The sequence below is a fragment of the Rhodnius prolixus genome, unplaced genomic scaffold, assembly GCF_049639745.1.
Source record: "Rhodnius prolixus isolate KJV_2025 unplaced genomic scaffold, Rpr scaffold_2, whole genome shotgun sequence".
Lineage (NCBI taxonomy): Eukaryota > Metazoa > Arthropoda > Insecta > Hemiptera > Reduviidae > Rhodnius > Rhodnius prolixus.
The window spans coordinates 51,323,231-51,348,041 of NW_027411592.1; the positions used below are offsets into that span (position 1 = coordinate 51,323,231).

General features: G+C 35.5%; 1 protein-coding gene across 7 annotated transcripts in view; it reads left to right on the top strand.

The window, feature by feature from the left end:
• LOC141449934 (uncharacterized) overlaps window positions 1–24,811 on the top strand; it is a 383,560-nt gene that overhangs the window by 23,731 nt on the left and 335,018 nt on the right. The gene's annotated exons all lie outside the window — the stretch shown is intronic.

The window sequence follows — 24,811 nt, forward strand, 5'->3', positions numbered from 1 at the left end:
AACAGGCAGATATGTTATTTGGGTCTTTCATTTGGCGCGTTTTTAACATCTTTTTGAAATTATATAAAGATATATAACAGTAATAGTAATATATGATGCATTGAAGTGTAAGTAGTTGTCTTCTTTTACACACATTTTCATTACCAATAGATAAATTAAAATAATTATTAGAAAATAATAACATTTTTTGAAAAGATTATTAATAGCAAACCACTTTTAATACTTAAACAAAAATTCAAAAAAACTGAGACCGAGACCGAGATATCTCGACGAGACCGAGACCGAGACCGAGATTTGAGCGACCGAGATCGAGACTGCATAAAATCTCGCCTCGTCTCGGTCTTGTGCAGCACTAGCATGTCCAGACAGGTTTTAGTATCATGGTGTTGATCTCAATGTAGAATCATTAAATTGTAGGAGGAGGATAGATAATGCCGTTGCAAAGAAGCTGCACAATATATTACTTGCATCGCAAGACCTGCAAAGCTAATATGCATTGTTGTTACTGGGTTCGATTCCCGGTCTTGGATTTTATTTAAAGGTAATAAAGGAAATTTTCAGCATGTTTGCTAGTCGCCTCCGTCCACGACACTTAATTGAACATAATGCCCGCCTGGAAAAATAGGCAATTACTTTTTTTATTACTTGCATCTACGCATCATCCGTATTTCTGTGACAGATCTGCTCCTTAGTATTACATGCCCAACCGTACATTGTTCTGATGTAGCAGAGCAATGTAAACTGTCGCACATTGTGCCCACAGAACCCATCAAAGTATCTTTTACTGTAAACTGCATGCAGTGAAAATAATGAAAAACTAATTAAAACTTTCCCACGTACATTGCGGTTTACAGGATTTTTTTAATTTTTTTTTTCTACTTTCTTCCTCTATTTATTTAATTTTCTTCGGTTTCTTCTTAACTTCTTATAACTAACTTATAACTAATAATTATAACTTGGAAGCAACTTCAACAATATGATGCGGTTTTTTTGTAATCTTAGTTATAAACCGCTGAATTCAATTTTGTTTGTAATGTGTAATTACGCTATGGATTATTTTTAACTGTTAATATAAAATTTTGGTTTTTTGGGCGGTGAGATATTCTAGGTTCCCCAACCTCTGCTGATCATTATAATTAGAAATTTCATGCTAGTAGTATGTATAAGAGAATTTCATTTGGCTAAATCAGCTCTATTATCTGTTATTTTTAACGGAATAGAGGAGCTAGTTCTGGTCGCAATCCTGCAGGCTACAATGTGCTATTTTTCCGTCTAGGCACTAATTGGAAATGATAAAATAGATCATTACTGTTCCTTTTACAATTGCATTTACCAAAAACTATGAAAAATGAATTGAAAAATGTTTAATCACAAATTTCCCTATGTGCAATCAGCATTTTTTTTTATTTTATTATTTACTGTATGCGGATAGGGACTTTTAGGGAGACGGTTGGTAGCGCTGTACAGTAGTGTATTTAGCTAGCCGAAGATGTTACGCGTGTTAACAGTAAGATCGTTGTTGTTGGCTGAGTCAGTAGATCATCCTTTAAAGCAGTAGTTCCCAACCTGTGGTCCGCAAGAACTAAAATATGGTTCGCGAAACACTTAACATTTTTAAAATAATAATATCGTATTCATTTGACATGCGGCCGCGTGTGCTGTGACGGCGCGGTGAGTGAGACGTCGAGCGAGCGTAGAGCGCCTAAAAACAAGTCCACGAACCGACTAAAAGCAAATGATGATATGCGTATAGCTTTGAGCAATCTCATCAATCCCGGGATTACCCATCTTGTTAAGAAAATGCAAGCTCAAAAAGCACATTAATATAACTGAAAACATAATCACAATGTTAAAAGTAGTTTATTTTTAAAATCTAAAAGTAGTTTACTGTGATATTGAACCTTATGGTCCCTTATGCTAACAAAAAAAATAAAAAAATTAAAATGGTCTCTGGTCATAAAAAGGTTGGGAACCACTGATTTAAAGCTACTTCTAGGAAGATTTTCGATCCTATTCTCGGTTCCAGTTCCAAATTCCTGATTTTGGTGCTTTGAATTCACTTCATCTTAAATTTAACATCGTTCTGTTGCATTTAAGTTCCAAAAAATAAATAAATAATTAAATAATCACACTGAGAGTTAATAAACAGATATAATTAGCGCTGCAGCAGATACGTGATTCAGTCAGGATGATACTTAACCGAGAAGGACGTTAAGTCCATCTACATGGCTCCCCGTAGGCTCCTTCAATAATTCATAGTTGACCTGCTAAAAAGTATAAAAGTAAGGACAAAAAGGCTACACACATACAAGTTAATGGAATTTTATATAGGTACCAACATTAAAAATTTATCTATATATTAATTATTATAACCAAAAAGCATTTAAGAATTTAGCTTGGCTTTAATATAGAATAAAATAACAAAATAATTAATAGAATAAATTAAGCGAATAATAAATAATAAAGTAGAAAACGTGATTAGGTCTGCAATGCTGGTAAATATCTTTGATTTTATCTGACATAACACGATATTTACGGTTTTCATCTAAAATCAGAGGTGCATGATTCAGTTTGGTGTATAATACTGACATCATGATTTCCTTCTCGCTCTTAACTTGATGACAAAGTCGAAATCTCTACGCCAAACTAGATTAATCAATGCCAACTTATGATGGATAAAGGCCCAGAATAACGTAGTAGTTCCTAACTGATACGACTAGTCTTAAAAACCGCATGTTTTTAGTAAAAACTCGATTTCGAGAATGTTTTTTTGTGATTGAAGTAATAGTTCGAGAACTTAAAGTTGATTGCTACCAATAAACGCTCTTAATTACTGTAGAATATTATATATGATGTACTGTGGAAGGTGTTTTTTTATACATAATTATATATATAAAAAACATGAAAGTATTGTTATGATTAATGGTAGCAACAATTCGCGAGTTGTATAGAGTTGTTGAAATACTGGCACTGAGTTTGATAAATAGTTAGCTACATATATGAGACTGTGTGCTTGAGCATAGGAAGGAGTATATATATGCTTTAAGCGGGTGGGAGCAGGAGAGTTAGGTTTTAGGGTATATACTTTCTGTGTCATTAGCTGGTATATGTAAATGGAGGGGTTCATGGTGGGGCGAGTGTTGAAGGGTTATTGTTAACTAGTTGGTTTCAAAACCGACGGGGGGCAAGGTTGGTGAGATTGCTGTGTCTGTGTCTGTGTTTGGGGGGGTATAACAAATGTCTGAGAGAGATAGAGAAGGACCCGTCCAATGTTAGTTACTCGCAGCAACTGTGTGGGTACAATAGTAGTGTAAGTATTAGTAGAACTGGTGTTGTGTTATTACCAGCTTATTGTTCCGGCTGTTAGTTTGATAAATAGAGCGCTTGCGCGTACAAGAAACCGAGAATAAGTATATAGCTGCTGTAGTTATAGTACTGAGAAAGGAGATTTTCAACGAAGCTCACAGCATGAAGGGAAATATAGTGGATGAGGTGGTTAGATGGATGTTGCTTAGAAGCAGGGGAAGACCGAGTAGGATATCTAGGGGGGCGCTGCTGAGTAGATAACACACCCAAGGAGATAAATGCTCATCTTTCCTGGCCCATTCTACGTTTGGTATTCAAGGGGTTTGTGGTTCAACATTGACAACTTCTATCTATCTCTTCTTCTTCTTGTGTTACTGGTACGCCCATCCTTTGGTAACTGGCAAGCTCCTCCTGCTAGTAAGGATATCTCCCAACTGTTCTTAGCTGCAATCCATCACCTAACTAGAGCTTACTCTTCTTCTCACCATCCTCCAACTTATTGCTGTTCTCCTGCTCCAATCAAACACTTCAGTATTAGTTATTTATTATACAACGAAATCATAATTATATTCAATAATCGTAAATTCTTGGCCGTACTGACAGTCAAGCTCAGTTCGTTACTCACATTAAGCTCATAAAATAGAAGAGATTGTATATAGAAAGCGTAATTATGAACATTAAAATCTAGTTATCATCCAGCATCCGAGCCTAGATTAATCTTTTAGAGGTGTAGAGGATTCGATTTCACTTTTGTTTCCATCATTTGCTAGCAGAACCCCAGTATTAAGGAACAGGAGTGCAAATTCTCAGTATAATTGTAGACTTAGCGTGCTACCCCTAGTTCGTTCGGCTCTCAGTGACTGGATCTGGAGAGAGCATGAAAAGTACTTGGTGATGATGGGCCCAGGGGTCAAACGAAGTAAGAGTTATGATGCCTTGGCTGTGTAAACAAAGAGCCACCAGAGTGACTCTGTGCTTGGGTAGAAATAAGATTATTCTGATTATAGGCCTATTCACAGGGGCTAGGTAGGTTCAGCAAGCATCTGTACAAGGTGGGTACTTATTAACTGAGAACTGTTGTGCAAATTGTGTCAGGAAGAGGAGGAGACGGCCTCTCACTTGTTCGATTGCGCTATGATATTTTTGGCTCTGCGAGACCAAAGGAGATAGTAGAGCAAAAAGAACTAGTAGGGAAAGTCTTCAACCTCTTTAGTCTCAAAAAGGGGATGGCACAATAAGCCTCTTTTAGCTGCGGTCCCATGGGGCATCGTCCCGCTTTTTTAATCGCAATCGTAGTGCGCTACCTCGGAAAGTTAACAGGCATACGACTAACATAGAACCCACAAACAAGACTAAACGCACCAAATTTCTTTGCCGACTTCTCCAGAAAACGTTCTTAACTACCAGGAAAACCGAATGGAATGATAATACAGTACAATTATCAAACCTATTTGGATTTATGGACTAGTGCTAAGAGGTTTAGCAGAGCCGGATAAATATACGAACCGAACTAACAGTTAAGCCAATTAAGTTACTCTGACAGACAGTTGTTGCTTCTTTTTTTACGTCGCAGACTTTTCTCTTCATTCTGATCTTCTCACGTATAGCTGGTCAAGACAAAATACCATACAAGGTCTCCCTCCTTCACTGTTCTAATCCTTTCACGCAGTTACCTGCCACTCCTTCATAGGATTCACCGATTCAACAGCCAATACCCCTGAGATTTCACTTCCGGGGAATGGTTCACTTGGAGAGTACTTCCATTGCGTAGTTTCTCTCCTCCTCATCTCCAGGCCTTATAACTCCACACATCTTATTTATTTATTGTATATTTTGTAAGTAAACTTTCAAAGTTAAAATCGTAAATTTTGATTGTTGATATATTTCATTTTCAATGTTCGCTCGTGTAGAATTGACTCCGGTTGGATCAGCGTAGGAAAAACAGTTTATAATTATTTTTTTTTTTTTAATTTTTACGTATTAAAATTAAATTCTAATTGTTTTATTTCCTTAATTTCTGCTGTTATTATTTTATTTTCACTTTTTTGTAAATACTTATTTATTTTCTGTTTAATCACAGGCGAAACTATTAAGGCCTCTATCTGTACCTGTATTTATTCTTAGTGGACAATTGTTCCAGAATAATAAATTTCTTTTCTATTTCTATTTCTATTTATTCTTGTACACTTATTGTACGTGAATTTAAGGAAACGGAAATGGAATAAGTGACAAGCGTAAAAAGCGTTTCGGCCAGTTTGGCTTACCAGTCTGTTATTGTATATAAGTATTGGCAAAGCTATATTTCTTTGAGCTTAATTGCCTCACTGGACTATAAATGGGCTCTAGGAAGACAGCAACTTTTACAATTTTTGAAAATACATTGAATTGAGGCTGAAAAGGCAACCCCCAACCATTTAAATACTCATAGTTCATGCTTACTCCTTCCACATTCTTGTAATTAGTAATTTCTTATATTTCTACAAATTCCATGCATATACGAGGTGTGTTCAAAAAGTAACGGGAATTTTTAAATTTCGCGGGTTTGGAGAGTCTGATTGTAAAAATTTTTTTTTTATTATGTTGGTACACATGCCCCTGAAGTACAATAAAATTTTCAGTAATATTCATTGTTTACTTCTTAAGTGGCAGCCGTTAAGGTTAGACGTGTTTTTCGAGCTTGGCGATTTTTGTTTGTTAAAAAAAAATGGATCAAAGAATTTGTATTAAATTTTGCGTAAAAAATGAAATAAAGTGTAATAAAGTGTGTGAAATGTTAATAAAGGCATATGTGAGTCTGCTATGAGTAAAACAAGGATTTACGAGTGGTATAAGCGTTTCCAAGATGGCCGCGAAAACGTTGAAGATGACGAACGACCTGGACGTCCAAGCACATCAACAACCGATGAAAACGTGAAAAAAGTGAAAGAAATGGTTATGAACGATCGCCGAATCACAATCAGAGAAGTCGCTGATGATGTTGCCATATCAATTGGCTCATGCCATGAAATTTTTTCGGATGTTTTGGGTATGAAACGTGTGGCAGCAAAATTTGTTCCAAAATTGTTGAATTTCGAACAAAAACAGCGGAGAATGGAAGTTGCTCAAGAGTCACTCAATGAAGTCGACAACGATGCGGATCTACTGAAACGTGTTATAACAGGTGACGAAACATGGGTTTACGGATATGATGTCGAAACTAAGGCTCAATCGTCCCAGTGGAGGCATTCTGGATCGCCAAGACCGAAAAAGGCTCGACAAGTGCGGTCGAATGTGAAGGTTATGCTCACTGTGTTCTTCGATTTTAATGGCATAGTGCATCATGAATTCTTGCCACAAGGTCAAACAATCAATAAGGAGTACTACCTACAAGTTCAACGCCGTTTGCGTGAAGCAATCCGAAAAAAACGCCCGGATTTGTGGCAAAACAATTCATGGATTTTGCACCACGATAATGCACCTGCTCACACTTCATTGCTTGTTCGTGAATTTTTGGCCAAAAACAAAACTTTAACGATGCCCCAGCCTCCATATTCGCCAGACATGGCTCCATGTGACTTTTTTCTATTTCCAAACATAAAGAGAACATTAAAAGGCCGTCATTTTACAAGCATAGATGACCTTAAAAGCGAATCGCTGAAAGCTATCACAAAGATCGAGTTTCAGAAGTGTTTCGAGGATTGGAATAAGCGCTGGCACATGTGTATTGTATGCGAAGGGGACTACTTTGAAGGCGACAATATTAATGTAGATGAATAAATAAATATTTTTTTCAAAAAACGAAAATTCCCGTTACTTTTTGAACACACCTCGTATAAGACAACTGCTCATGCGGAATTTGATGGGTGGAAATCGCTAGAAGTACCACCAGAAATGACTAGTTCATAGCTATTGTACTAGAGGAACTTACAAGAAATCATTGTCTGGTGGCCCCCGAAAATTTACGCAAGATTAGATTTGATATTACATTTTTAAAATGTTTACAAATTTTGTTTTTCTTTATTTCCCTGTTTCCAGCCCAAAAAAAAATTTAATAAATAAAGAAAATAAATTAAAAGAAATAATTGTGCAATCAAGTACATAAAGAAAATTAACAAACACGGTTTCCCTAAATTTTCTATGTTCTATATATATATATAGTTATTATATATATAAATAAATTGTTCTGGAATATATATAAAATATAATACAAAATATAAACATTTAGTTAATTTTGAATATTAAATTTTGTTTTGCCTGCATATATATATATATATATATATATATGTACAGCGCATATGTTGTGCCTGTTCTGGAGAGGGGAGTTAGTCCTCAGGGATTCAAGTTAATTAAACAAATGGTGGGGAGGACGGCTTGTCGGGGTAATATATTTAAATATTAAAAATATATACACATATATGTATATAGTTCATACATCTATATATGTAGGGGTTACAATTTATTTATATAATCACTTCCACTTCAGCTGGCCTACGAAGGCGCGCCATGGTGAACGGCAATAATACTACATGGGGATAAATATTTGATAAATCAATAATTAAGCATTGCGAGAGCAAAAGGTGGTTGGGGGCGGAGATACCCAATCGTTCTCTAGTTTCAATAGCCCCCCCCCCTACCACTACAGTTATATAATGATAATATTAAAATTTTGGGCGTAACTCTGTATGTGTGTGGGGAAGTGTTATGACTCACAACTTTGATAATTATTTGGCACTCTCTGTTCATAATTCACCATATATATACCGGAACATATATTTATATGTTTATATATATATGTGAATGTAAACGGCTATAGCGTAGAGAATAGAGAGAGAAAGAGAGGGGCGATATTTAGAAGGCTGTGATGGGTAACCGGGGAACATGGCCATTCTGACCAGCTGATATATACTATTTAAATATTCTATTAGATTGTTTTTAGAGAAACGTAAAACATGATGTCGCCTCCTACACTTAACCCCCACACTCCACGAACTTATTATATGCTTTATAATTATTTGTAATAATTATTATTACATTTATGTAAATAAGGGTTCATAGCTTGCATCCCCACTTTTTCCCCCAAAATGGGAAATGATTGATTGAATATTCATCAGATTTGAGTTTTATTTATTTTTTTTTAATGCCATGTATCTTCTTTAGGCATAATTTTTGTCAAAAAATAATATTCGGTACAGTTGTTCAGATAAATGCAATTTTTTTTTTTTTTTTTTTTTTTTTTTTGCGCATCAACAGCTGAGGCCATTAGCGCCCGGAGCTTTTTTCAGTGCACTGCCGGCCTCCGGACAGTGTTCTCTCGTTACAGACAACACTGTCCATCACCGGACAGTGAGCTGTAAGAAGCTCCTAGGAAGAGAAAATCTAAGGGTCAGCTGCTGGATTCGAACCCGGGACCTCCGCGTGGGAGTCCAGTATGCTAACCTCATAGCTAATCCCTTCCCTATAAATGCAATTGATAAAGTTAAAAATTTTAAAGAGATATCTCTAGTTACAATTTTGTCAAGCGATATTTAAATATCTCTTTGGAGTTTTTAAAGCCGAGCGGGGTTTGGAAGTAAGTTGTGCTTTGCAGAGCTTGCTGAAAGCTATTTTAAGATAAATACTTCAATTTTTTGTTTAAAACAAAAAAAAAAGGTCAGTAATGACCATTTTTACGGGCGTACTTGACGTCCAACTACCAAATTTGGTTAAGTAGACGGAGATAACTAGTAAACTAATTGTTGTTCATTATTTTTGGTGACTGATTCATAGTTTCAATAGGATGAAAAAATTAATGTCAGTTTCAGCCGTGATACATTTATTCTGCCGAGCTTTCGACCTAGGGACTAGGTCATCTTCAGCGCTAGTTTATAAAGTAATATTTTAAAATATTACTAATTAAATTAAATTAAACTAAATTGCTAATATTTTAAAATATTACTTTGTAAACTAGCCCTGAAGATGACCTAGTCCCTAGGTCGAAAGCTCGGCAGAATAAATGTATCACGGCTGAAACTGGAATTTATTTTTTCATCCTGTAGCAAACTAATATTAACCATTAGATAAAATCCAAGGCATAGACCGAAAATCGAACCCAGGACATCTTAGCTTCTTTACAATATGTCCTTGGCTAATTTTTTAATTTCAGTATTTACCTAAACACACGACTTGAACGAATTGAAATTAGCGGGCGTTATCGACTACTTAAAAGACTGCTAGACCAACGTTCAACTCTTTCACTTGATAACAAACGTCTGATTTACAATTCCATACTAAAACCCACCTGGACGCACGGGGCTTCAACGAAACGCTCCAATCTTCAACAAATTCAATCTCTTCAGTCTAAAAATTCTCCACATTATGGAGAACGGCTCCATATTATGATTCAAATCTAACTATCCACACAGACTTGGAAATTCCGTTTGCAGGTCCAGGTTGCCTCGAACTGGCTATAAAAGGTTTCAACATAACTTGCACTCTCATTCCAATCCTCTTGTCCGCCGCTATTTATCATATCTTCTGAAGGGAATAGCTAATCCTGGAGACGACTTAGGGAGTATTATCACTGGGTAACTTCTCTCAATTAGTGAGTTGTAGTGGTGTCAGTTATTGCCATTGTTACTTATAGCGTATCTAGCGCTGGTGTAACTTTACAAATAAATAAATTAAAAAAAAAAAATCTGTATTTAAATAATTGAAAATAACTCATGTGAGTTAGTTACAATTTTGTTAAATCTCAAGTTAACTTACTCCTGAGTTAGTGAGCGTTTTGTAATAAACGCGCGCTTTTACTTCCGCTTTAGTGCGTATTTTTGTGGAATTAGATATTTTTTTGTGTGACCTGATATGTGTAGCGCGGCGAAGAAGTAGTGGAATCTATATAACATGCCGACAAGCCTGCAAGTATAGCTTTACCCTGGTGACGGCAGACTGGAGTGAGCTTAGAGACCGTGTAAATCACAGCTTCTCTCTCTGTAGTTCCTCTAGTTCACCCTTCTGTTCTCCTCCTGCACGGCCAAAAGACAAGGGCACTATGTGCTAACTCAACCACCGCCCTGTCCTAGGCTTATTATATAGTAGGTGGCTCCTCTGCCTTCCAACTCTCAGTTCGTGTTAATTGTAATTAGCCAGATTGCGCCCTCTACTGCACGCTCTTCACCGCCTCCAAAGCCAACCACCCCCGCCGTTTCTAGCTTCCCACCTCAACGCCTAGCACATACACAAACTAGACTCTGATAAAGTGTTTTGCTTGCGGCTTATCAGTCTTCACCCCTTCAAAACCAGCCCTTTGCCACTCCCTATACTCCTTCTGTTCGTAACAACAACAACAACCTTACCACTCTTCTTATTATGCCCTCTTCCTCGCCACTGTCTGACAGTCTGACGTAAATAAATTAGAATATACACGCATGACACGTACTAATATTCCCAACAAACTCCCAATTCCTTGCCTTTCATTAGCCATCCCTCACACTGAGATCATGTAATGCCGATAGGGCTCTGTTGCCCTATCCCAAATATATTCTTATTTTTAATTTTAGCCTAATTCTGTTATTTAAACTCTTTTAAGCAGCCCATTTCTTACTGTTTCTTTTTAATAAGTAAAAATATTGCGGTTAGTCAAATTTTTAGAATCGAATTTTATCCTAAAATGTCCATTTTGTGGTTCTCTGTTCCTGAAGAAAGGGGTTTTTCGAAAATAACGTATGTGATAATAATGATGCTAACTCGAAAACGCAAAATCGCAGGAAACTGGAAGTCTTTAAGTTAACCTCATTTAGGATCTGAGTTAGTTAGCCTTAATGTCTTAACCGGAACTTAACCGAATGCAAGACTTACTCCCAAATAGCTCCACTTCCTTTAAACTTTCTGTATTTTTGATCTTTTGATTATGGATCTTTATGGGATTTTGGGTAGGATTACCTTAAAACAAGCAATTCATTTTATTGCCCGGTACTGTCTGAAATTAATTAAAATGCAAGACCTAGACCAGGGGGAATCGAACCCACTAAGCCAACAATACATCTTAGCTTTGCGGGTCTAGTATCTTAACCGCTCGGCTATCGTGACGCCCTATTATCAGTTAATATTTGTAAATAAAAAATTAATTTTATATGAATATGATGTTGGCTTGTTTCTTAAAGATCTTTAGACCATTCCGATCCTGAAATCCTATCACTGGCGATTTCTTTCAAAGTTTAAATCAATTTTCATCTACATTTTACTCAGAAATGGAAAGCGCTTAAGGTATCTTTTGTGACTGACTCTAGAGGCTTGGAACCGTTAGAGATTTTTAAGTTATTAAAAAAAAAGTTTACGTATACATACGAGTATATTCCTTATTGCATTATATTCTGTACCATGTTTAATCGTGGAAATTACAATTATTATAATTAATTAATTAACCCCCTCTCAAATAAGTGATTAAATAAATTCATTAATTTTATGGTGCGGCGCTAATTATAAAAGCGGCTCTCTAATAGTCACTAATATAAAATACAAATGCCATTAAAATTATAAGCCGACCAAAATATATTGCATAATTTCTCGTAACACATGCATAACATCGTCAGTCGCAAAGTGTTTAGTATTGCAGTCATTCACAATAATGCCTAATTACAAAATTATATTATAGTTCCTGGACCACATCTAATTTTCTCTAAATATAACCCTGGTTATTATTACTTTCAACTCTCTATCACCTGTGTGTAGTATACACAAATGTTAGATATATGTATAACATTAACGCCACATTTTCTGTGTATATTTGTCCGCTTCTAGTAATAATATCTCCATCTCTTTGCATATATCAGTTTCAATATTGTAATCTTCCCAGTTTTCATTGCATCAGAATACTATAGGAGCCAATATAGGAGCTCCCAGCAGTGCCACACATTATTGGTCAATAATACATAACATTATTGTTTTTGTTATGTATACATGTCTGTCCTAACTCCCAATATTGTTTTCGAACTTTATGTACCTCAGTAGGTAGAACATCACTCAAACTGATTATTGTAATAACATTCGTGACATTGCCTATATATAGAAACATCCTGTTTGCCTGTTATATTGTATATTGTATGTGTGTATATTATAGTTATGCTAATAATCATAATATAATATTATTAATATAACTGGTCTTTGTTATACTTTTCGGTTCAGCAGCACGCTTACACGTCGTATTTTAGTGCAATCCACTTAATGGGATCACAAATAACTTTAATGGAATTATATAAATAAATTAAGATAAATGGATTGTGGAGAAAGAATTGGACAATGTAGAGGGTGAAAGGAGAGAGTGATGATGATGATGATGATAAGAGCGGAAGAGAGTGGTGAAATTTGAGATGAGGGGAGATAAAGGACGAGGCGGTGAAGCAGGCGCCATTTTTCTCATATAAATTAATTAGCTACTTTATAAATATAACGCAATTTTTACTCCCTAATTATTAATAATTATAATTTTTTTTATTGCTCCCACAGCCTTCTAAATATATACATGATATATACACACATAAATATTAAATTAACAACTATATGCTCCCTAAATATAATTAATAAAATTTTACCTTCTGTAATTAATTTAATTTGAATTATGATCAGTAATTTTAAAAATTTATTCTTTAAAAAAGAATGAATTATATCGAATATTTAAAAAATAAAAATGCACAGGAAGCTGCGACATTAATATTCTTTCTCTTTCTCTTTTTTCCAAAAAGAAAAGTATTACATCCTGGAAAAATTATTGAAATTTTTCAATTTCAACTATAAACCAGAAATATCTGCTTTAAGTGGTCCCTTAAATACGAAAAAGAAAAGTGGCTTTTAGGAAATATGTGTGTCAAACATCGAAAAACTTAATTTTTGGATTGGTCCTCCCCACAAACTTAGCTAGAAAAAGCAAAAACAAAAAAAAAATTCACTCGTTACTAGAACTAAGTACCTTTTTTTACTTGAATAAATTTTCCAAGTGTTTTGTGATTTCCGCCCAAAAAAAACGCTAACAGCGTTTTTTCTTTTAAACTCTTTGCTCACACCCACACATTGTTGGTTTTTAATTTTTACTTTTTTTTTTTAAACAAATATCCTGAAAAAATGATTCAGCTTTGATTAACTCATTCCAAGATGGGAGATGGAGTGGGCTCCCCCTAAAGTATTATTTTAAAATAAAGTTCAATCTTATTTTTATTTATTTTGTTTTCTATTATTATAAAGAAAGGTTGCCAACACTGGAAGTACTGCTTACAATCACTTTTCCATTTTCTAGATCATTTCACAAAAATAATCTCAACGATCTCTGTAAAGTTCAAATTCACAGCATTCTCGTAGATTAACTATAAATATAATTGACGTCAAAATAGCTTATGACCTAGATCACTTTTTTTTTTTTGGCTCCGATTTCAGATCGCGTTGTTCATACAGGTACCTAAATATGTTTTAAATGCTTTTTGTCAATGTCCTTTACATCCAATTTTACTTGGCGCCACGATAGCCGAGCGGCTATAGGCTAGACCCGCAAAGCTAAGATGTATTGTTGGTTTAGTGGGTTCTATTCCCAGTGTCTAGGCCTTGGATTTTATTTAATGGTTAATATGAGAAATTTATATTGTAGTAAAGTATGTTTGGCGGTTAGAGACTAGACCTGCAAAGCTAAGATGTATTGTTGGTTTAGTGGGTTCTATTCCCAGTGTCTAGGCCTTGGATTTTATTTAATGGTTAATATGAGAAATTTATATTGTAGTAAAGTATGTTAGGCGGTTAGAGACTAGACCTGCAAAGCTAAGATGTATTGTTGGTTTAGTGGGTTCGATTCCCCGGTGTCTAGGCCTTGGATTTTATTTAATGGTTAATATGAGAAATTTATAGTAAAGTATGTTAGGCGGTTAGAGACTAGACCTGCAAAGCTAAGATGTATTGTTGGTTTAGTGGGTTCTATTCCCAGTGTCTAGGCCTTGGATTTTATTTAATGGTTAATATGAGAAATTTATATTGTAGTAAAGTATGTTTGGCGGTTAGAGACTAGACCTGCAAAGCTAAGATGTATTGTTGGTTTAGTGGGTTCTATTCCCAGTGTCTAGGCCTTGGATTTTATTTAATGGTTAATATGAGAAATTTATATTGTAGTAAAGTATGTTTGGCGGTTAGAGACTAGACCTGCAAAGCTAAGATGTATTGTTGGTTTAGTGGGTTCTATTCCCAGTGTCTAGGCCTTGGATTTTATTTAATGGTTAATATGAGAAATTTATATTGTAGTAAAGTATGTTTGGCGGTTAGAGACTAGACCTGCAAAGCTAAGATGTATTGTTGGTTTAGTGGGTTCTATTCCCAGTGTCTAGGCCTTGGATTTTATTTAATGGTTAATATGAGAAATTTATATTGTAGTAAAGTATGTTAGGCGGTTAGAGACTAGACCTGCAAAGCTAAGATGTATTGTTGGTTTAGTGGGTTCGATTCCCCGGTGTCTAGGCCTTGGATTTTATTTAATGGTTAATATGAGAAATTTATAGTAAAGTATGTTAGGCGGTTAGAGACTAGACCTGCAAAGCTAAGATGTATTGTTGGTTTAGTGGGTTCTATTCCCAGTGTCTAGGCCTTGGATTTTATTTAATGGTTAATATGAGAAATTTATATTGTAGTAAAGTATGTTTGGCGGTTAGAGACTAGACCTGCAAAGCTAAGATGTATTGTTGGTTTAGTGGGTTCTATTCCCAGTGTCTAGGCCTTGGATTTTATTTAATGGTTAATATGAGAAATTTATATTGTAGTAAAGTATGTTTGGCGGTTAGAGACTAGACCTGCAAAGCTAAGATGTATTGTTGGTTTAGTGGGTTCTATTCCCAGTGTCTAGGCCTTGGATTTTATTTAATGGTTAATATGAGAAATTTATATTGTAGTAAAGTATGTTTGGCGGTTAGAGACTAGACCTGCAAAGCTAAGATGTATTGTTGGTTTAGTGGGTTCTATTCCCAGTGTCTAGGCCTTGGATTTTATTTAATGGTTAATATGAGAAATTTATATTGTAGTAAAGTATGTTTGGCGGTTAGAGACTAGACCTGCAAAGCTAAGATGTATTGTTGGTTTAGTGGGTTCTATTCCCAGTGTCTAGGCCTTGGATTTTATTTAATGGTTAATATGAGAAATTTATAGTAAAGTATGTTAGGCGGTTAGAGACTAGACCTGCAAAGCTAAGATGTATTGTTGGTTTAGTGGGTTCGATTCCCCGGTGTCTAGGCCTTGGATTTTATTTAATGGTTAATATGAGAAATTTATAGTAAAGTATGTTAGGCGGTTAGAGACTAGACCTGCAAAGCTAAGATGTATTGTTGGTTTAGTGGGTTCTATTCCCAGTGTCTAGGCCTTGGATTTTATTTAATGGTTAATATGAGAAATTTATATTGTAGTAAAGTATGTTTGGCGGTTAGAGACTAGACCTGCAAAGCTAAGATGTATTGTTGGTTTAGTGGGTTCTATTCCCAGTGTCTAGGCCTTGGATTTTATTTAATGGTTAATATGAGAAATTTATATTGTAGTAAAATATGTTTGGCGGTTAGAGACTAGACCCACAATGCTAAGATGTATTGTTGGTTTAGTGGGTTCTGTTCCCAGTGTCTAGGCCTTGGATTTTATTTAATGGTTAATATGAGAAATTTATACTGTAGTAAAGTATGTTTGGCGGTTAGAGACTAGACCTGCAAAGCTAAGATGTATTGTTGGTTTAGTGGGTTCTATTCCCAGTGTCTAGGCCTTGGATTTTATTTAATGGTTAATATGAGAAATTTATATTGTAGTAAAATATGTTTGGCGGTTAGAGACTAGACCCACAATGCTAAGATGTATTGTTGGTTTAGTGGGTTCTGTTCCCAGTGTCTAGGCCTTGGATTTTATTTAATGGTTAATATGAGAAATTTATACTGTAGTAAAGTATGTTTGTTAGTCGCCTCAGTCCACACCTAATTGGTAGTTTGACGTAAAGCCCACCTGAAAAAGAAGGCAATTACTGTACTTATTTTCAATTTTATTAAATAACGTATCTTTATGAAAAAAAAATTATTGAATATTATAAAATTAATTGAAATTAAAGTTGGATCGAAATATGAACATACTTCTTTTTCTAATGTATGTATTATATATTAATTTATAATATAAAGTCAGCTAGGTATCATTAATAACAGTTGTCAGAATTCATTTGCTAGATTGGGAATTATTTTAATTCTGGCTACATTATTGTAATGGCGTGACGGATAGACACATTCTCGCTGACCTCTCTGATCCAGTCTGAGGGAACGTTGAAGTGGAGCAGCCAACGGTGGGATCTTTCACTGCTCCCTAGGAGGTGATACCTTTAATCGAAAAATTATTTCGTGAAATATTTCCATCAATTACAAGACGACGTCACTCAGAATTAATTAAAAATCCCCTCAGCAGTTCGATATTCTTGCTACTGTAAAGGGGGACGGAAGGGCCAATGGGTGATCACACAAAACTTAACAAATAGATACCTAACCTCTTGCTCCAACCTTTACTGTTTCCTCTCCTCTATCAATATTTCTTATCCTTACAACGCTGAGCCACTTTTGCAATCTTTACATTATACTGTGTCTCACTATAACCCGGCCGATCTATCCTTCCAGCTACATACACTTCTTGCCCATTTACTTCCAATCTTGTCGAACAATAAATTTGACGTTTATTAAATTAAAACATTGAAAAGGGACTAATTTAATTTTCTACCGAAGGAAGTGGCGAGTGAGAAAAAGGACTCTGCCCTTGTTCCTTCTCCCACCACCACCTCTATCCCTTCAATAATAAGTTCGCCCTCAACCCCCTTTAAGAACCGCTTGAATATTTTCTTCCATTAAAGTACCAACTTGGGGGGACCCAAGGGGAAGGCTGGTTCTTCTACTTCTTCTTCTTCTTGTCGCTCTCTTTTTGATAATTATAAATGAAATTAACTTTAGGGTGCTCTTCCCTTTTGTGTCTGATTATTTTTTTGAAGATGAGACATTGTTTTATAACCAAGTTTTAATTTTTTTTTTTTAATTCAACGACTCCAACACTAACTGTAGTAACTGTTCCTCCACTATACAATTTAAATTTCTACTCCAACTCGTTCTAACTTAAACATTAAACCCAAGAACTGGCATGAAGTCCATCCTTTCCAAACACCACTCACTCGACTTTTTTTTACCGCAATTTAAATTTAAATTTGTGCTAAGAAAAAAAAAAGCCTATCAGATGTTTTTAACCAAAATTGCACTTCCTTCTCGAATTCTCATTGATACCATGAACATCACTGAGGCCATACACTACACTTAAATGATCTTTCAAAGCGAAGATTAACCTTTATTACTTTAAGAGGTAAACTTTTTGGGAAAACGGTAAACATTAAAGGTTACTGATCCTACATTTATGCAATGAGCTCACATGACGTTTGCAGAAAATCGAGAAAAACTTCAAAAAAAGAAGATGAAAAGTCGATTCAATAAAGTGACTCTTTAAAGTGGGTCATTTTTTACCATAAACTTATTACTAGGTCTCATAATGGTACCAATTCGAAATGTCAAATTCGTACAGAATTTATTCGAAATGTCTTTCGACAATTTAATTGGTGTTAACCACATAACAAACCGAGACATATTTGTAAAACTCTATTTTATTTGTATTAATGTAATTATTTATTTAAATATTTATTTTATTATTTTTTAATATTTATTTTAACATTTATTTCTTATTTATTTAAATCCCGGGGAAAATTAAAAAATCAAAAATTTTCACGATAAAACTTTCTTTTATTTGTTAATAGAGGAAATAAAAAAAAATCGTATATTATAAATTACTTTTGATGTATTATTTAGTTACTATTTTACTGAATCGACTTTTTCATTTTCGGAAGTGTTCTTCTAGATGGCTTAGTTTATCCGGAAGCTTATCAAGTGGCCATCAAATTTGAACTTTCCGCTAATTATCATTTTTGCGGGTGCCTACCCGCACACATTGACACACAAAATAAGCCCCCCGCAAAAAAACAAAAAAAAAAAAAAAAAAACAGTTTTTCTGATTCACTGCCTCTATTTGGTCATGCGCTTATCTCTCTCAACTGCCCTCCTCGATTCGGGCAGTTACCATCATCATTCTTCGTCTGGATCTCCCTCTGCACCACATCCTTTTGACTCTGGAATCCAGTCGCCCCACATGCGGTCGCGTTTTCACACCATCTTCTTCCTCTTGCAAAAACGTTGATCCTCCCACCCCCCCACACACACACACACAAATCGACTTGGTGGTTCACGGTCATGATCTTGAAGAGCATTGTTCCTTGTGCGCTCTCCAACGGTCGCTTGCTAACGCTCCTTATAATAATCTCGCCTGCATCGAGCGGTTTCCATTGCGTTTTTTGAAAAAAAAAATGTACCGCCTGATTCTCGGGACTCCCGCACATCGCGTCTCCCTCCGTCTACTTCCTATTAGACCATACGGTCACCTCTTTTATTTATTCAGTCCGCTTCTAAGTGCCCACATATAATACTGCTATTTTACCACATCTACCTCTGTCTACCTGGGGTATATATCTTACATATTTACATGGTGTACGCCTTCCCCGTCACCGTATCAGGGTGTAAGTGCCTTCGCGTTTAAAATCAGGTAAAAAAATCTGCACATTTACAATAACTTCCCGATACTAAGTAAATAGTAGGAGAAAGTTGGGGAAAATATAATAATAATTCCATTAAATTGTCAAATATTAATGAAATATTCATAAAATTAAAACCTGTCAATTACATAAATAAAATTTTTGTTATTGACATTTAAAATTTGATTGTCACCACTCCCTCGCACCCTGGTTTTGAAAATTCATTGTAGAAAGAAAATTTTATACTTTGAATTGGCTTATGGGAAATATATATATATATTCCAAATAAATGAATTTTTTATAACAAAAAAGGACCGCCATGTGTATTGTTATATACTACATAAACACAAACCCACTTTAAACCCCACATCTCCCCACGTATCAACTTAAATATAAATATAATTTGATAAAAGAATTTGACAACTGTGATGCAATTTATCTAATGGAATTTTACAATTTAATAACGTGTCAATCACTATAAAAGGATTTTTCGTTTTAAATTTAAATTTATTCCCTTTCATCTAGTTGGTGGTAACAAAAAAAATATGCTCTTTTTTTTAAATCCATAGCTGATTTATTAATTTCTCTGCTCCTTCTAGTCCTGTATATATATATTTTCAATATGTGTTTACATTATTTAAATGAAAAAAAAAAAGCTTACACACACAGACACAAATACAGAGAGGTTATATTTCAATGTAATGACTTGTGAAATATGATATTTTAACTGTTATAATGTTATTAACAATCAACTTTATTGGGTGCGTCTCAATTTTTTATTACTTTTCATACTTTATTTATTTTTTGCATGGATTTATTTATTATTTTTTACGTCATTTCTTGTTGTATTTTTTCCCCCCAAAAAAGTTATTAAAGTTTTAATCAACTTTGTTTTATTATTTTTCATTGAATTGTTTCATTTACCTGTACCAGCTTTTTCTGTAATAAAAATGTCACTGTTATTTATTAATTCATTTATTAAAAAAAAATAATAATTTTTTTAAATATTTTAACGGCTTGTCAGTAATTATTTTATTTTTTAATTTGGTTTTTAAAAAATCGTGTTCAAAAAAAAAAAACACTCGATTCGTGAACTAAGACTTTCTTAGTAAATATGATCGGTTTTCTAAAATTAAATATCAGACGGAAAATCCTACCTCCCATCATCTTAAACCAAAACTCCTGCACCAACTGTGGACAAAGTAGGCTACCTTGGACTGCACCTAGACAAACGGTTGACATGGAATCCCCATACTAGACTGAAAAGACAAGAAACTAACCAACGCTACAAAACTTCTCGCCAGACTACTTGACAAAACGTTCGTAACTTAACCTACCTAGTAACAAAAGACTGTTACGAGGGTCGTTTCAAAAGTCCGTGCAAAGTCAGAGAGATAGCACTACTGGCGCGTATCGAGCTTATGTTCAGTTAGTAGCATCTCTTGGAAGAACACACACCAAGTATCAGCCAGATCGGTCTATTTCTTTGTGTTTAGCATTCGTTTGAATCGAGGAAGTCGAGTGATTTTCAAAAAATGGACGAAAAAGGATTTCGTGTATTGATTAAATGCTACTTTATGAAAGGCAAAACGCCTCAGGAGACTAAAGAGAAGCTTGATAAACATTATGGTGACTCTGCACCTTCGATTAGAACAGTTTATAAGTGGTTTCAAAATTTTCGGAGTGGCCATATGGTCACAAGTGACGCTGAACGTTCTGGAACGCCCTGTTGAGGTTACTACTCCAGAAATCATTGATAAAATCCATGATACGGTGATGGATGACAGAAGAGTGAAGGTGCGTGAGATTGCTAGTGCTGTGGGCATCTCGAATGAACGGGTACATAATATTTTGCATCAACATTTGGACATGACAAAGCTATTCGCAAGATGGGTGCCGCGATTGCTCACGCTTGACCAAAAACGAAATCGTGTGAAGTGTTGCAAGGACGGTTTGCAGCTGTTCCAGAAGAATCCGCAGGACTTTAAGCGTCGTCTCGTCACTGTGGATGAAACAGGGATACATCACTACACTCCTGAGACCAAAGAACAATCTAAACAATGTGTTACCAAGGGGGGAATCTGCGCCCAAAAAAAGGCGAAGACCGTTCCTTCGGCCGGAAAGATTATGGCGACTGTCTTTTGGGATTCGCAAGGAATAATCCTCATCGACTATCTGGAAAAGGGTAAAACTATTACAGGTGCATATTATTCATCGTTACTGGACCGTTTGAAAACCGAGCTGCAAGAAAAACGCCCACGATTGGCCCACAAAAAAGTCCTTTTCCATCACGACAACGCACCAGCTCACACCTCAGCAGTTGTGATCGCAAAATTAACGGAAATAGGGTTCCAACTCGTTTCACATCCCCCCTATTCTCCAGACTTGGCTCCCTCGGACTACTATTTGTTCCCCAATATGAAGAAATAGCTGGCGGGAAAAAGATTTTATTCAAACGAGGAGGTGATTGCAGAAACGAATGGCTATTTTTCAGACTTGGAGAAATCCTATTATTCGGAAAGGATCAACAAACTAGAGCAGCGTTGGACGAAGTGTATAAGCCTAAAAGGAGACTATGTTGAAAAATAAAAAAGGTTTACCCCAAAAAATTAAATAGTTTTTATTTTTGCACGGACTTTTCAAACGACTCTCGTATATCTACTGTTATTGCTACCTATTTTGGCTATACGGCATCGAAGTATCGACTAAGCGTTCCAACTCACTACGCTTCCAGGCATTACAGTCCAAAAATACTAAGAAAACTTCTTAACGCTCCGTTCTATTGTATCCTAACCTTACTATCCATAATGACCTCAAAATCCCTTTCATTAAAGATCTTGCTAATACTCGTTTCTTCAAATTTCATTCCACTCTACCGCAGCTCATCCTAACCCTCTCATAGAACACCTTATCTTCCTCCAAATTACCAGGTAATCCTCTAAGGAGATTGAAGAGAAGATGGCCTCGTGATCTACTCTTATCGTGAGAGCAAAACACGTTACTTGGAGTGGCACCACTAGGTGCCTTCTCCACTCATGATTTTCCTTTATTACTTTTTTCTTTCACCGTATTTGCTTGTTGCAACAACTGTTGCAGTGTTAGCAGCACTACAAAAATGGCAGACAGATTACAATAATGGTGATAAAGGTAGATTCTATAAAACTATGGCAGATCAGTTACCTAGACACCCATGGATTAAGGGAACTGTCACTAATAAATGGGTTGTTACGACAATAAGCAGGCTGAGAGCGAACCACGCGGTGTGCGGATCGTATCTACACAGGATCAACAAAAGGTACTCTCCTCTTTGCGTAGATTGCAATGAGGAGGAGGATTTCAAACATGTAATAATGATATGTCCACGTTATGTGGTAGAAAGGAAACGCATGTTTGACGATATATACAGGTATTTAGATGCACCATTTCGCTACGAAGACATTATATTCTCCACCAACATTTATGTGCTTAAGTCGATAGCAGAGCTAGCAATGAAATATGAATGTATTTAAAAGCGATAGCCGAATTAGTATGAATGGAAGAAAATGCTTAGAGAAGGATTACGTGATTTTAATTTTGGTTAAGCTCGTAGAAGGATGGTAGGAGCACAGAGTGCTGCTCCATCCATTAGCAGTAGTTTACGTAAATAGCGGTATATAGTAGAATGATGAATGTGTGAAGCGAATGTATCTATAAGTAAGAATGGAGAGTGAGTGATATTCTAGTGATAAGCACCTAGACGATGCTGGCTGTATGGCGGAAGCCAATGCCAAAAAATAAAAATAAAAATAAAAATAAAAACTGTTGCAGTGGTAAATTGCAATAAAAGATTAAAAAAAGAAAAAAAATACATTTTCTAGTCTTTAAAATAAAAATTTATTACACAATAAAAGCCCATAAAGAGAATTAATTGTGTGTAGAGTGTTCTAAGTAGGTTCAAAGCAATGTTCAAACTTCGTCCCTTCTTGAAACTTCTACAGTCAAACTTACACCAAAAATGGGAATTTTTAAAAAAATGATTATAAATGGAAAAAGAGATCATATCGTTGGGTATCAGAGAGACTGTATAAGTTTGCCCAATTTTATAGGTTTTTTACTGGTTTACTTTTGGGTGTTCATCCATCTTTAGGATATCTTGATGAACATGTATTAAATGATAAACCACTGGTCATGATTTAGTTACAAAATAATTCCGACTAATCTGTGGATTGATAATTCAAATTGAAGGTGTTACGGTTCCAAAAATCGAAATAATTTATTGATGTAAAATTGTATTTAAATTGAACTACCTTTCAAAGTGGCACAACCTCTTATAATATTGACCTAAATAAGCTGGCCGGCTAAAGCGATCGCTTATCCTTTAGTGGTCAGTCTTTCAGCTTGATGAGAGAGAAGGATTTCACGTTGTTTGCGCTATGAAGGAGTGCATAGGTTTACGACGTAGACGTAGACGTGGATGCTAGGCGGCTTGCTTGATCCCAGTAAACCAAAGAGCTGAAACTATTAATTAGTTTAGGGAGGTGGAAACTAGAACGTGGTAGAAGTAGTTGCCGACCGGGGTCTGGGTGGTTCACAGTTCACTAGACTCTTTGGCCAGCTAAGGAGAGTAGTATGTAGCCCTAAACTCCTTGCTAGCGCAGTGGGGGTAAACAGCGAACTGATAATTAATTATCGTTTCATCTCCTGCTTCAACAATTACCATCAAGTTGCGCGTACTAGCCATCACAGTGTTTTTCTAGTGCCACCCCCCCCTTCCACTCACTTTCTCATCAACACTTTCTCTTTTTCATCCCTTTCTTTTTCTCGCTTTTTCTCGAAGCAGCCAGTTTGCAACTGTTTCATTCGCCACACTCACTGAGCACGCGTAAGCAAAAGAAGTACCAGATTATCTTACAATTAAATCACAAATCTAAGTAATAAAGAATAATTTATTAAAAATAAAATCACACATCCCGGTATCTACCAACATAACGTAAATATATTATTTTTATTTATTTATTTATTTATTTATTTTTTGGTGGAGAACGGCATGTGTGACGTCGTTCTTCAATGAAAAGAAATTTTTATAAGTAAAGAAAGAGACCAAAATAAAGTATGTGTTCTCCCCTGCCACTATATAAATGTATATACTACCTATATATATAATATATTATATATGTATACATGTCTTTCCAATATTTTATATTCAATCCTATTCAGGAGCACAACATGAATAGGCCCACCCTTGCCCCCTCATCACAACTTATACAACCTGCAGGAAACTAATTTACCTACCTTCATCCAATATGGTTCCTTTATATTATATTTTATATTATATAATTTTGGTTCAGTTACTCTGGAATATTCAACGTAAAAATTTAAATAATTTTTATTTCATACATAGTATTATTATCATTTATTTTTTTTTACACTATACTTTGTTAACAATCATTTCTTGTTTTTTAAAGAAATAATTTTATTATTATTCAATACAAATAAATTATTATTAAGTCTCCTGATGTGGCTCTTATCCCCCATTCTCAGCTTCAAAACCTTAAGGTTCCACCCCCCAGAAGTCTTCCAAGCTCCCTACAGTGTAAGATATTCCTGAGCTTCAAATCTTCCAAATATTCCCTGAAGAGTGAACTCTCTCAAATAGCCTGCGAGCCGGGCATAATGACCTAAACAGTGTTGCCTTCCCCAATACTTGCCCTCAGAATCAATCACCATGATTATCTAGTGTGTCAGTGGTCGGCCACCTAAGGAGATCTAAGCCTTCTTTCAATTCAGCCTTCTTGCCTGATCCCATTTCCTCATCTTCAAACTGATTTCGCGACGCTGATCACTGATTCAGGACCCACTGCTATGCATCTAGCAGTGTCCATGATCCCGCTTTACCCAGCTTCTCGTCGCTCCTCTCTC